Below are 12,425 nucleotides of genomic sequence, written 5' to 3'. Positions count from 1 at the left end.
TTATTTTGTCAATAACACAGCAACAACATAAAGTCAGGTACACAGAATGAGCATACTTTAAAAAAATATGCTATTCCCAATTGGTTTCAGCTAGGTTCAGAAATCCTCATCTTTGATTTATTTGCCCACTGACTTGGGAATTGAACCTCTTTCATTAAAAAGCTCAATATTTTCACTGCCTGAATATTTCATGAACTGCTCCTAAGGAGAGAGTCAGAAGAGTGACCGGGCCTAGAATATAAACCCATTTGAAGCTTCTTAATTCATAAATAGTTTGTAGTTTGTTTTCAGCACTGCTAATGATCTTGAGTGTAACTACAATACAAGATAAAAAGGGTGCTCTCCAATTCATACCAATAGAAAATTATTGTTCGCGAGCTATATTTTTTTTTCAAAACAAATGCGCTGCTAATATGTGACCTAACAGGTGATGATAAGAAATTTTATTTTGTTGTCTTTTATAAACTTTACTGAATAGAATAGTTTTTTAAATAAACCATAATAAATATTCACAAAATATACCATAAGAGATAGGAGCAGAATTAGGCTATTCATTCCATCGTCCACTCCGCCATTCAATCATGGCTGATCCATTTTTCCCTCTCAACTTCATCCTCCTGCCTTCTCCCTGTATCATAACCTAATCAGGAATATGATATATATTCTACCGTAGGAATGATATAATTACTCTGACAATGGGAAGACATCAGGTTTCAATTTATTGATTAAAATATGGAGATAATTTAAACATCTTGCATCAGTCTCAGTGGGATAAGAGATCTGAGAGGCTCAGGTGATTGTTTTGTGACGTGTAAAGAATATGTTGTCATCATCTAAACTTGTTGCTTTAAGCTGTCTCCTGATTATTTGTTGTCCTTTATGTTGTGCTCTCCTGACATCTGCAGTTGCCAGATATTTCACTAATTATAACCATATAACAATTACAGCACGGAAACAGGCCATCTCGACCCCTCTAGTCCGTGCCGAACACATAGTCTCCCCTAGTCCCATATACCTGCGCTCAGACCATAACCCTCCATTCCTTTCCCATCCATATAACTATCCAGTTTATTTTTAAATGATAAAAACGAACCTGCCTCCACCACCTTCACTGGAAGCTCATTCCACACAGCTACCACTCTCTGAGTAAAGAAGTTCCCCCTCATGTTACCCCTAAACTTCAGTCCCTTAATTCTCAAGTCATGTCCCCTTGTTTGAATCTTCCCTACTCTCAGTGGGAAAAGCTTTTCCACGTCAACTCTGTCTATCCCTCTCATCATTTTAAAAACCTCTATCAAGTCCCCCCTTAACCTTCTGCGCTCCAAAGAATAAAGCCCTAACTTGTTCAACCTTTCTCTGTAACTTAGTTGCTGAAACCCAGGCAACATTCTAGTAAATCTCCTCTGTACTCTCTCTATTTTGTTGACATCCTTAAATCCTTATACAGATTGTTCTTTTATCTCTGAATACTTTCAAACTTTAGTTTAGCTTAGTTTAGTTTAGAGATACAGTGTGGAAACAGGCCATTCGACCCATCGAGTCGGTGCTGATCAGCGATCCTCGCATATCTGTTAAAAACAGTTCCCCATTGAGAAGATCCCAACAGTGGAAATTATGTGAACATTAATTCACAATGTAAGCAAATCAATATATATTTTTAACGTTGCACCAGTAATTATATTGAAAACTCTTTACATTGGGAAACTCTGTTAATAGTAGCATACCTTTATGCTATTTTAAACTTCCCAAGAGTAGCTTTCGGGTGCTGAAAGAACTGCTTCTGCCATTATCTGATTCCACCCCTTCCATATTGTGATGCAGGTTTTAAACATGGCCCCTGTCGACAACCCTGATTACTTCATAACCTGATAGAAAGCATTCTAGCGAGATGATGCACAGCTTGGTTTCGCAACTGCCCTGCTCAAGACTTCAAGAAATTGCGGAGAGTTGTGGATACGGTGCAATCTGTCACGCAAACCAGCTCCGCCTCTCCCCCTCTTCTGAGTTAATCTACACTTCATGCTGCTTCTGAAAAGCAACCAACATAATCAAGTATCACTCACGACCCAGTTATTCCCTCTTCTCCCCTCTCCCTTCGGCAGAAGATACAAAAGCTTAAAAGAATGTACCACCATATTCAAGAACAGCACCTTCCCTGCTGTCATTAGTCTCTTGAACTGGCTTCTTGAAAACTAAGGATACAGTATATTCCTGATCACCCTGGCTACTGGCTCCACCAGTTAAGAAAATCTGGAAATAAAAAAAACGGATCATAGCAAAGGCAACCATAAAGTGGCTGGATGTTACAAAAAGGACATAGCGCAAACAAACCTTCCACCTAACCCCAACCACTGCCACATGAACCTGTCCTGAAAGCCACATGATTGTGTTAACCCCAACAAAGCTCAAATTGCACCAGTTAAGAAATAAGTCAAGATTACCAGCTCTGAATGATAAATATTAGACTTGTATACCCTGAGAACAAATAAAAATGTACAGTTGATGGAAATGCCTTTGTACTTTGTTTATTAATTTATTGGTGCCTCCCACTATTGTTACTTTTATTTGTTTGTGGCAGCTGAATTAATAATTAATGCACTGGAGCCCATCTCAAAATTAATTAATTAATTTTCTGTTGCGCTCATGTTTTATTATTAATTCATGGCAGCTTGGTTTTTCATTTAACTATTTAACTTTTTGATTTATTGGTGAATGGTTTTCCATTAATTTATTAATTTACTGCTGCACAGTACTTTTTAAAACATTTATTGGATTTCTGGGCCTTGAACTGTATCTATGGTGGTAGAATATAATAATGTTGTTCCAGTAACATAATTTCACACAAAGGCACCCCATTGTATTAATTTATTAATCCACCGTTGCTGCAATATTGGTTTAAAAATGTATTGATTCGGTTGTGCTGTGTGGCACTGACTTTTAAATTCATTGTATATTTTTTCTTCATTCTTGAAAAATGGAGATTGCTGACGTTTGCTGGAATTTATGTTTTCATGTTTAGATTGGCCTAACAGCAATGTACTGAACCTCTTAACCATGGCAGTTCGATACCACTGGGTGCTTTGTTAATGCTGTGTTGGTATAGGACAGTGGGACTAATGTGTGGACAGAGCCTGGTCTCAAGTTGTGTTGGGCATGCTTGCCCTTGGATCAGTTCCTTGCTCTGTGAAACCAGAGTGGTGTCCAGGGTTAAGTAACTACCCCACATTAAAAGAAAACATTGGTCCTGCAGAAAATCTTGAACCTAAAGATTTAAGAGATGTTTAGATAGACACATGAAAGTGCTGGTAATAGAGGGGTGTGTACCATGTTCAGGCAGATAAGATCAGTTTACCTAGGCATCATATTCATCACAAACATTGTGGGTCAAAGGGTCTGATCCTGTGCTGTACTGTTACATATTAAAGACAAATGGTACATGGAGAGATTAGTGGAATCCCAGAAACTCACTGACCTCCATGACTAGTGTTGCAAAACCATCTATAGCCCAGCATTCAACTGTTTGTTTTAGGGATTGTGCAGCGGTAGAGTTGCTGCCTTACAGTGCCAGAGACACGTTTCAATCCTAACTACTGTTGCTGTCTGTATCAAAGATCCCATAGCAAGCAAGATAGATCACTCGACGAAAAATACGTAGTACGGCCATGGGCAGATTCATGGGTAATTTTCGGCCCCATTTCCGTAACCGGCTTCCGTCTCCACACTAAAGATCCCATAGCAAAGATACTAGCGCGGAGACGGAAGCCGGTTATGGAAACATCCTCGTAAAAATAAAAGTTATTTCGTAAAAATCTTCTCTTCATTTTCAGAATTATAATTTATTAACACAAACTGTTACCCCGCAACGTTGATTACACTGCGAGTTGGGTCGGGTCGGGTTACTGAAATGGATGAAAAAAAGGCCCACGTTCCGCTCCGTTGCGTACTACACGTCAGCCCATTGCATTTAGAAGGAGTGGTCTATCTTGCTTCGCTATAGGATCTTTGGTCTGTATGGAGTTTGTGCATTCTCCCTGTAACCGCATGGGTTTTACCTGGGTGTTCCGGTTTCCTCCCACATTCCAAAGATGTACAGGTTTGTAGATAAATTGGCTTCGGTAAAGATTGTAAATTGTCCCTAGTGTGTAGTATAATGCTGGTGTAGGGGGGTCGGCATGGACTCGGTGGGCCAAATGGCCTGATTCCACACCGTATCTCTAAATTAAACTAAACCCAAGGATCTAATCCATTGAGAGAGAGAAATAGGGATGAAATAATCGGGTACAGAGATACTCTATGCCTGTTGGACGAAACACTTTGAAGACATCCGTATCCATGACAGTCATTGATATGTGAGCCATAATATAGCAGTCTCACAGTCTCAAAATAATATCATGAGACCAAAGAGCATCCTGCTAAAATCAGGAAATGGCCATGAAGGCCTTCGATCACAAATCCATAGCATCATTTCTAAGTCTGGGAAGAGCAGAATATTCCACAGGGCATTTGTAATGCATTAATAATGCAGAGATTACTAAATTAGTAATCTCAAAGGGATAGATCCTTGGGTTAGTTTAGTTTAGAGATACAGTAATTGTGAATATTTTATTAGAAAGGAAGAAAGACTGATTTTATGTATTACAAAGAGGTGAATATCACAGGTCAAAAGGAAGAAGAAAATGGAGGACAAGAGGCCCAGGAGCGGTTGGAGCGATTGGAGCAGCCTCCGGGCGATGAGTTTAAAAACCGAGTGTGGGGCTTTGTTCCACAGAGGCCCAGGAGCGGTTGAAGCAGCGTCCGGGCGGTGAGTTTAAAAACCGAGTGCGGGGTTTTGTTCCACAGAGGCCCAGGAGCGGTTGGAGCAGCGTCCGGGCGGTGAGTTTATAAACGGAGCGGTTGAAGTGCTCACTCTGCAACGTTCCATCACACTTCAAAACAAGTGGTCTAGAGGAAGCCGCTGATTGGTGGAAGCGGACTAGAGGAAGCAGCTGATTGGGAATAACCCCAGATACTGCCGGCCCTGCTGATTTCTTCCAGCACTTTGTATTTTGTTCCGGGGTTCAGCATCTGCAGTTCCTTTTTGCATTCCCCGCCCTCCCCCTTTAATTAAGGTAAGGGGGGAGTATGAGTGCCAGGGCAGTTTATTGTTCTGGATGTCAGATGTGGGAAGTCATGGAGTCTGATAGCCTTCCATACGTCCACATCTGCGCCAGGTGCGTCGAGATGGGGCTCCTAAAGGACCGTATTAGGAACCTGGAACAGCAGCTCGATGAGCTCTGTCTGGTCAGGGAGAGTGAGGAGGTCATAGAGAGGAGTTATAGAGAGGTGGTCACTCCAAGACCACGGGAGGCAGACAAGTGGGTCACGATTAGGAGGGGCAAGGGGCAGAGGCAGGGACTAGAGAGTACCCCGGTGGCTGTACACCTTGGTATTAAGTACTCCTGTTTGAGTACTGTTGGGGGGGACAGCCTACCTGGGTGTAGCGACAGCGGCTGGGCCTCCGTCACAGAGACCGTCCCTGTTGTTCAGAAGGGTAGGGAAAAGAAGAGGAGAGCAATAGTAATAGGGGACTCTATAGTTAGGGAGTCAGATAGGCGATTCTGTGGACGCAGTGAGGAGACCCGGAAGGTAGTTTGTCTCCCTGGTGCCAGGGTCTGGGATGTGTCTGAACGTGTCCAAGATATCCTGAAATGGGAGGGAGAGAGCCTGAGGTTGTGGTACATATAGGTACCAATGGCATAGTAGAAAAAGCGAAGAGGTCCAGAAAGGAGAATTTAGGAAGTTAGGAAGAGAGTTAAGGAGAAGGACCACAAAAGTAACAATCTCAGGATTACTGCCTGTGCCACACGACAGTGAGAGTAGGAATGGAGTGAGGTGGAGGATAAATGCGTGGCTGAGGGACTGGTGCAGAGGGCAGGGATTCAAGTTTCTGGATCATTGGGACCTCTTTTGGGGAAGGTGTGACCTGTACAAAAAGGACGGGTTGCACTTGAACCCGAGGGGAACCAATATCCTGGCGGGGAGATTTGCAAAGGCTACTGGGGAGAATTTAAACTAGAACGGTTGGGGTGAGAGACTCAAATAGAGAAAGCTAGTGGACAGTGTGTGAGGCAGGAGGCAGAGAAGGGAAGCACTCAGACACAATATGTAGGGGAGAAAGAAGAAAAATAAAATAAACGGAGAATAAGAGGTGGTGGGTTTCTTAAATGTGTATATTTTAATGCTAGGAGCATTGTAAGAAAGGTGGACAAGCTTAGAGCCTGGTTTGACACCTGGAAGTATGATGTTGTGGCGATTAGTGATGGCTGTGATTGGAAACTAAATATTCCAGGATTTCGTTGCTTCAAGTGTGATAGAATTGGAGGGGCAAGAGGTGGAGGTGTTGCATTGCTTGTCAGGGAAGATATTACAGCAGTGCTTTGGCAGGATAGATTAGAGGGCTCGTCTAGGGAGGCTATGGAGGAAAATGAGGTAAGGGAAAGGAGTAGGGTAGCTATGGAAACTATGAGGATCAAAGAAGAGGAAATACTGACACTTTTGAAAAATATAAAAGTGGATAAGTCTCCAGGTCCTGACAGGATATTCTCTAGGACATTGAGGGAAGTTAGTGTAGAAATAGCAGGGGCTATGACAGAACTATTTCAAATATAATTAGAAACGGGAATGGAGCCGGAGGATTGGCGTACTGCGCATGTTGTTCCATTATTTAAAAAGGGTTCTAAGAGTAAACCTAGCAATTATAGACCTGTTAGTTTGACATCAGTGGTGGGCAAATTAATGGAAAGGATACTTAGAGATAATATATATAATCATCTGGATAAACAGGGTCTGATTAGGAACAGTCAACATGGATTTGTGCCTGGAAGGTCATGTTTGACTAATCTTCTTGAATTTTTTGAAGAGGTTACTCGGGAAATTGATGAGGGTAAAGCAGTGGATATTGTCTATATGGACTTCAGTTAGGCCTTTGACAAGGTTCCACATGGAAGGTTGGATAAGAAGGTCAATTGTTGGGTATTAATAGTGGAGTAGCAAGATTGATTCAACAGTGGCTGAATGGGAGATACCAGAGAGTAATTGTGGATAACTGTTTGTCAGATTGGAGGTCAGTGACTAGTGGGGTGCCTCAGGGATCTGTGTTGGGTCCACTGTTGTTTGTCATATACATCAATGATCTGGATGATGGTGTGGTAAATTGGATTAGTAAGTATGCAGATGATACTAAAATAGGTGGTGTTGTGGATAATGAAGTAGATTTTCAAAGTCTACAGAGAGATTTAGGCCATTTGGAAGAGTGGGTTGAAAGATGGCAGATGGAGTTTAATGCTGATAAGTGTGAGGTGCTACATCTTGGCAGGACAAAACAAAATAGGATGTTCATGTTAAATGGTAGTGAATTGAGGAATGCAGTTGAACAGAGGGATCTAGGAATAACTGTGCATAGTTCCCTGAAGGTGGAATCTCATGTAGATAGGGTGGTAAAGAAAGCCTTTGGTGTGCTGGCCTTTATAAATCAGAGCATTGAGTATAGAAGTTGGGATGTAATGTTAAAATTGTACAGGGTATTGGTGAGGCCAATTCTGGAGTATGGTGTACAATTTTGGTCGCCAAATTATAGGAAAGATGTCAACAAAATAGAGAGAGTACAGAGGAGATGTACTAGAATGTTGCCTGGGTTTCAGCACCTAAGTTACAGAGAAAGGTCTTTATTCTTTGGAGCGCAGAAGGTTAAGGGGGGACTTGATAGACGTCTTTGAAATCATGTGAGGGATAGACAGAGTTGACCTGGATAAGCTTTTTCCATTGAAAATAGGGAAGATTCAAACAAGAGGACATGATTTGAGAATTAAGGGAGAAATGTTTAGGGGCAACATGAGGCGGAACTTCTTTACTCAGAGAGTGGCAGCTGTGTGGACTGAGCTTCCAGTGGAAGTGGTGAAGGCAGGTTCGTTTTTATCATTTAAAAATAAATTGGATAGGTATATGGACGGGAAAGGAATGGAGGGTTATGGTCTGAGTGCAGGTAGATGGAACTAGGTGAGAGTAAGTGTTCGGCGCGGGCTAGAAGGGCGGAGATGGCCTGTTTCCGTGCTGTCATTGTTATATGGTTATATGGTTATAAGAGTTTCATTTTGACTATATCAAGGAGGTTCTACTGGTTTACTTCAAACATTTGGCAATTCAATGGCTTTGCAATGACAACACAAGATTTTTGTTTTGACAATTTAAATACTCATACTTCCTTTGTGCAATTGAAACAAGCTTCTATTTATTTAAGTCTGGATCCTGGATTACTGGTTCAGCTATTCTGCTTTGCACCCCTGCATTATTTATCTTTGATGATTCTGAATGAATGCTTTTACTTATTATTTTTGTAATTTGAGTTTTCTCGTGTTACAATTGCACATTTTGTTACATTTTAAGACCATTAACTTTTAGTCTTCATGACATTTTTGGTGTCGTTTTTGACACTTCCTACTTTTGTATCTGCTATCAGTGAATTATTTTACATCACAAAGGTAATTCTTCCCAAGATTAAACAGGTCTTGACTTCTTGCTGTGCACTGTGACAAGTGACTGACTGGTGTATTATTATTAAAGAACTTGTATATGTCAGTCTTCAGGGTGATAAATCTTGTACCTTTTTGGGATATTCAATGCATCTTTAGTGTCGGCTATTACCTGGACAGAATCATTCTGGAATTTCTCTGCTGCTGGGATTTATCTTCATGTCCATACTAACTTCATAATGTCATAACGTCATAAGTGATAGAAGCAGAATTATGCCATTCGGCCCATCAAGTCAACTCTGCCATTCAATCATGGCTGATCTATCTCTCCCTCCTAACCCCATTCTCCTGCCTTCTCCCCGTAACCTCTGACAGCTGTATTAATGAAGAATCTACTGTATCTATCTCTGGCTTGAAAATATTCATTGATGGCCTCCACAGTTGTATGTGGCAATGAATTCCACAGATTCACCACCTTCTGACTAAAGAAATTCCTCCTCATCTCCTTCCTAAAATAACATCCTCTAATTCTGAGGCTTTGACCTCTGGTCATAGATTCTCCCACTAGTGGAAACATTCTATCCACATCCACCCTATCCAGGATTTTCACTATTTGGTAAGTTTCAATGAGGTACCCCCTCATCCTTCTAAACTCCAGCAAGTAGAGGCCCATTGCCTTCAAACGCTCATCATGTGTTAACTTGCATGGGTGTTTTTGCATTGCCCTTGGCCTCCCAGTCTTAGAGTGAGGAAGTAAGCCATAGCTATGTCTCAGATATTATGCCCTGATGTTCCTCCTCCAGAATGTCCTGATGCCTTTTGAGATCCCACCTCTGTCAAAGCCTTTGAAGGCATTTCCGGCATTGAGACATTCAAAAACTATTTGAATGTATTTTAAGAAACTAAAACAAATACAGAAGATTAAAAAAATTAATTTAAGTAAAACACATTCAAACACTAACAAGTAATTTGGAATGTTTGATAACGTAAGATAAGCATTTCCCTATTACCACTGGGCCAACCATCCCATTCAAAGAAATGGGCTACCAACCAGCTCTAGTGCAAAGCTGTGGGGCCAGGTGGATAAGTTCACGTTCATAAGTTGTAGGAGCACAATTAGGCCATTCGCCCCATCAAGCCTACTCCACCAATCAATCATGTCTGATTTATCTTTCCCTCTCAACCCAATTCTCCTGCCTTCTCCCCATAACCCGTGACATCTTACTAATCAAGAACTTATCAATCTCCACCTTAAGTACCTCTCTGCGACTTGTCTTGGTCTTTGCATTTGAACACATACACATGAAGTCTGCAACAAACTGGACATGGAAAGGCTGATGCTGGCAGTTTCCTACTGTGTTGCCAGTTGAAGATATGCATGATTTAGCCTTGAGGTGATCAGACCCTAGGGGCACAGTCTAAAGGCTTAACTTGCATATTTTATTATGGAGCAAGTTATAGGGCAAAGAGACTCCGTGCATTTTTAATGTCAGAGCTGATTTGTGCAATGGAGTATGACATAAGAGATACCAGAAGGATCCTGTGATAATTGGAGATACTGGGACTTACCCCATACTATCACCATGGTAACCGTGACCTTAAATAAACAAAGGGATACTTTGGACTTGATGGCCACCAAGTCAGTGGAAATAAGATGACCATACAGGAATAATGATGTCAGAAGCAACTTGTTACGGCAGAATGAACTAGCTGCTAATCACAGCCTACGCGAGTCGTACCGATGTACCGTAATTCCAGTGATCCACTTGACTCCGTGGTTAAGTTAAACAAACACTGAATTATTTCCAAACATGTCCAAAACTTACATGCACGGTCAGAAAGGATAAAACATGGTAAAACACGGTCCAACACGGTAAGAAAACCGTGTGACTCCACAGCTAGCTCTATGCTTTTCACTCTGACTCCATGTTTTTACAGCCAGAAAAACAAGGAGCGCCCTCTACAGGACATACTATACATTAATCAAACATGATAAACCAGTCTGTTCTAGGCACAACAATGCAATAAAAAACAGTAATTAAACATTATTAAACTCACTAAATATGCTTATTCTGGTAATAGAATAAAAGGAATTACAAGATAATTCTTGTCCCATACACAACTGATCATATGCCTTTTAATCTTGATCAAAAAATGATAGCAGAAGTCTGTGTATTTGTGTAGATGTATTACTTAATTTATAAATTTAAATGAAAATACTGTGCTTTGAACAATCAAAGAGGTAATGTGCGAATGACATCCGCAGGATGAAACAACCTTATCGCTTTCTCAATCTGTCTGGCAAAAGATCAATCCAATAAAGATGTTTCTACTTGATCTGAAATTATAGTAGATTGAAAAAATAATTCTCAGTGGAGTCAGAAGGGCATCCTGTTGAGTGGACATATGGTTGACCTGCAACATCACTTAGCTGAGTATTGTTCAGATACCAACCATAAATTTTCTGTAAACCAAACGACTTTGGCTGACTGGTGAAAATTCTCTACCTGCAAAATCTGTAATGTGAACTGGACATTGACATAGATATCATGAAAAGAGGGACATGGTTACTTATGCTGGGTTTCCAGATAACTTGTGAGCTTGATAGAAAGCTTCAAAATGTTAAAATAAGTGAGGGTGGCACAGTGGCACAGTGGTAGTGTTGCTGCCTTACAGCACCAGAGACCCAGGTTCTATCCTGACTACAGGTATTGTCTGTTTGAAGTTTATTCGTACTCCCTGTGACCGCATGGATTTCTTCGCACATCCCAAAGACCTGAAGGATTGTAGGTTCATTGGTTTCTGTACATTTTCTCTGGTGTGTAGAATAGATGTATGGGTGTGCGTTGGTCGGCATGGACTCGGTGGGCCATAGGGCCCTGTTTCCATGCTGTATGTCTAAACTAAACTAAGTTAAATGAGAGAAAGATGGATTGGACTGAAGCTGTGATCCTAAAGTCAGAAAGAATAGTGGGATAGACAGCACAACACAAAGGAGTAAAGACAGGATTTATGTTAGTAAGCTAATACATTATGTGTTTAGACAGGATGAAACGCATGTTGAGGGGTATGACTGCTGAATTCTTCTGTCCGAAGTTAGAAGAAATTATGGGCATCTATAATATTTAGGAATTTGACAGCTGGTTTGATAGATAATTAAATTCCGTTTATATGAAAATGCAGGTGAATATTTGACTGGCTGATTGCCTGAATGAGATCAAGTCTTTAAAAAGTGTCTGTAACTCTCGAGATGGGAGGTACTTAGCCTATCACATCACGGAGGATGCGTCCCAGCGCATCTAGAAGGTATATATTTTTCACACTGAAGTTTGGCTCAGCCATTGGCACCTAGGAATAGACTGGGTGACAACCAAGAACAGTTTGGTGACTACTGGAGAGACAGTTGACAGCACGGAAAGACGACAGCCGGGCCAGGCTGGGTTAGCACCCCAGTCTGTGTCTTTCGTGCAAAAGACACCCAACAAAGCTATGGAAAGGCCTAATGATCTACCACGGCCTAAAAATCTATCAGGCAAGAATGAAATGCTCGGAGAATGAGAAAGAGGTGCAGCGCACAGGCCTTGAACCTGGTGAGACGCAGGAGGAGCCTGGCCAGGACTCACCCTACAGAGCCCAGTCCCTCCATGCACTATCCTCCATGGCTGATCCGTGGGCGGTTGGTTGCTGCTGGGATGCAAGTCGGAGCCTGATCAATCCCGGCTGGGTCGCCTGGGCGATGGTGTCTGATGTTGTGAGACCGGAAACACCCAATAACCCCAGGTCACATCACTCAGGATGCATCCCAGCGCATCTAGAAGATGTATATTTTTCACACTGTCTGTTAGTTCATTTCCCTAAATTTGTAAACCGACTATTAGAAATAATTTTGAACCAAGGACCAAAGATTAAGGTTTTCAT

The 12,425-nt window shown here is 41.5% G+C and overlaps 1 long non-coding RNA gene across 1 annotated transcript; it reads left to right on the top strand.

Annotated features, from left to right (window-relative positions):
• Window positions 1–1,894: 1,894 nt before the first annotated feature.
• On the top strand, window positions 1,895–12,150 carry LOC116978746. The gene is made up of 3 exons (XR_004413537.1): window positions 1,895–1,949; window positions 6,371–6,378; window positions 12,138–12,150. It is a non-coding gene; the product is annotated as an uncharacterized LOC116978746 (long non-coding RNA).
• The last annotated feature ends 275 nt before the right edge of the window (window positions 12,151–12,425 follow it).

Source organism: Amblyraja radiata, chromosome 11 (genome assembly GCF_010909765.2).
Source record: "Amblyraja radiata isolate CabotCenter1 chromosome 11, sAmbRad1.1.pri, whole genome shotgun sequence".
NCBI lineage: Eukaryota > Metazoa > Chordata > Chondrichthyes > Rajiformes > Rajidae > Amblyraja > Amblyraja radiata.
The sequence above is the reverse complement of the archived record's forward strand: the minus strand, read 5'-3'. Positions and strand labels throughout refer to the sequence as shown.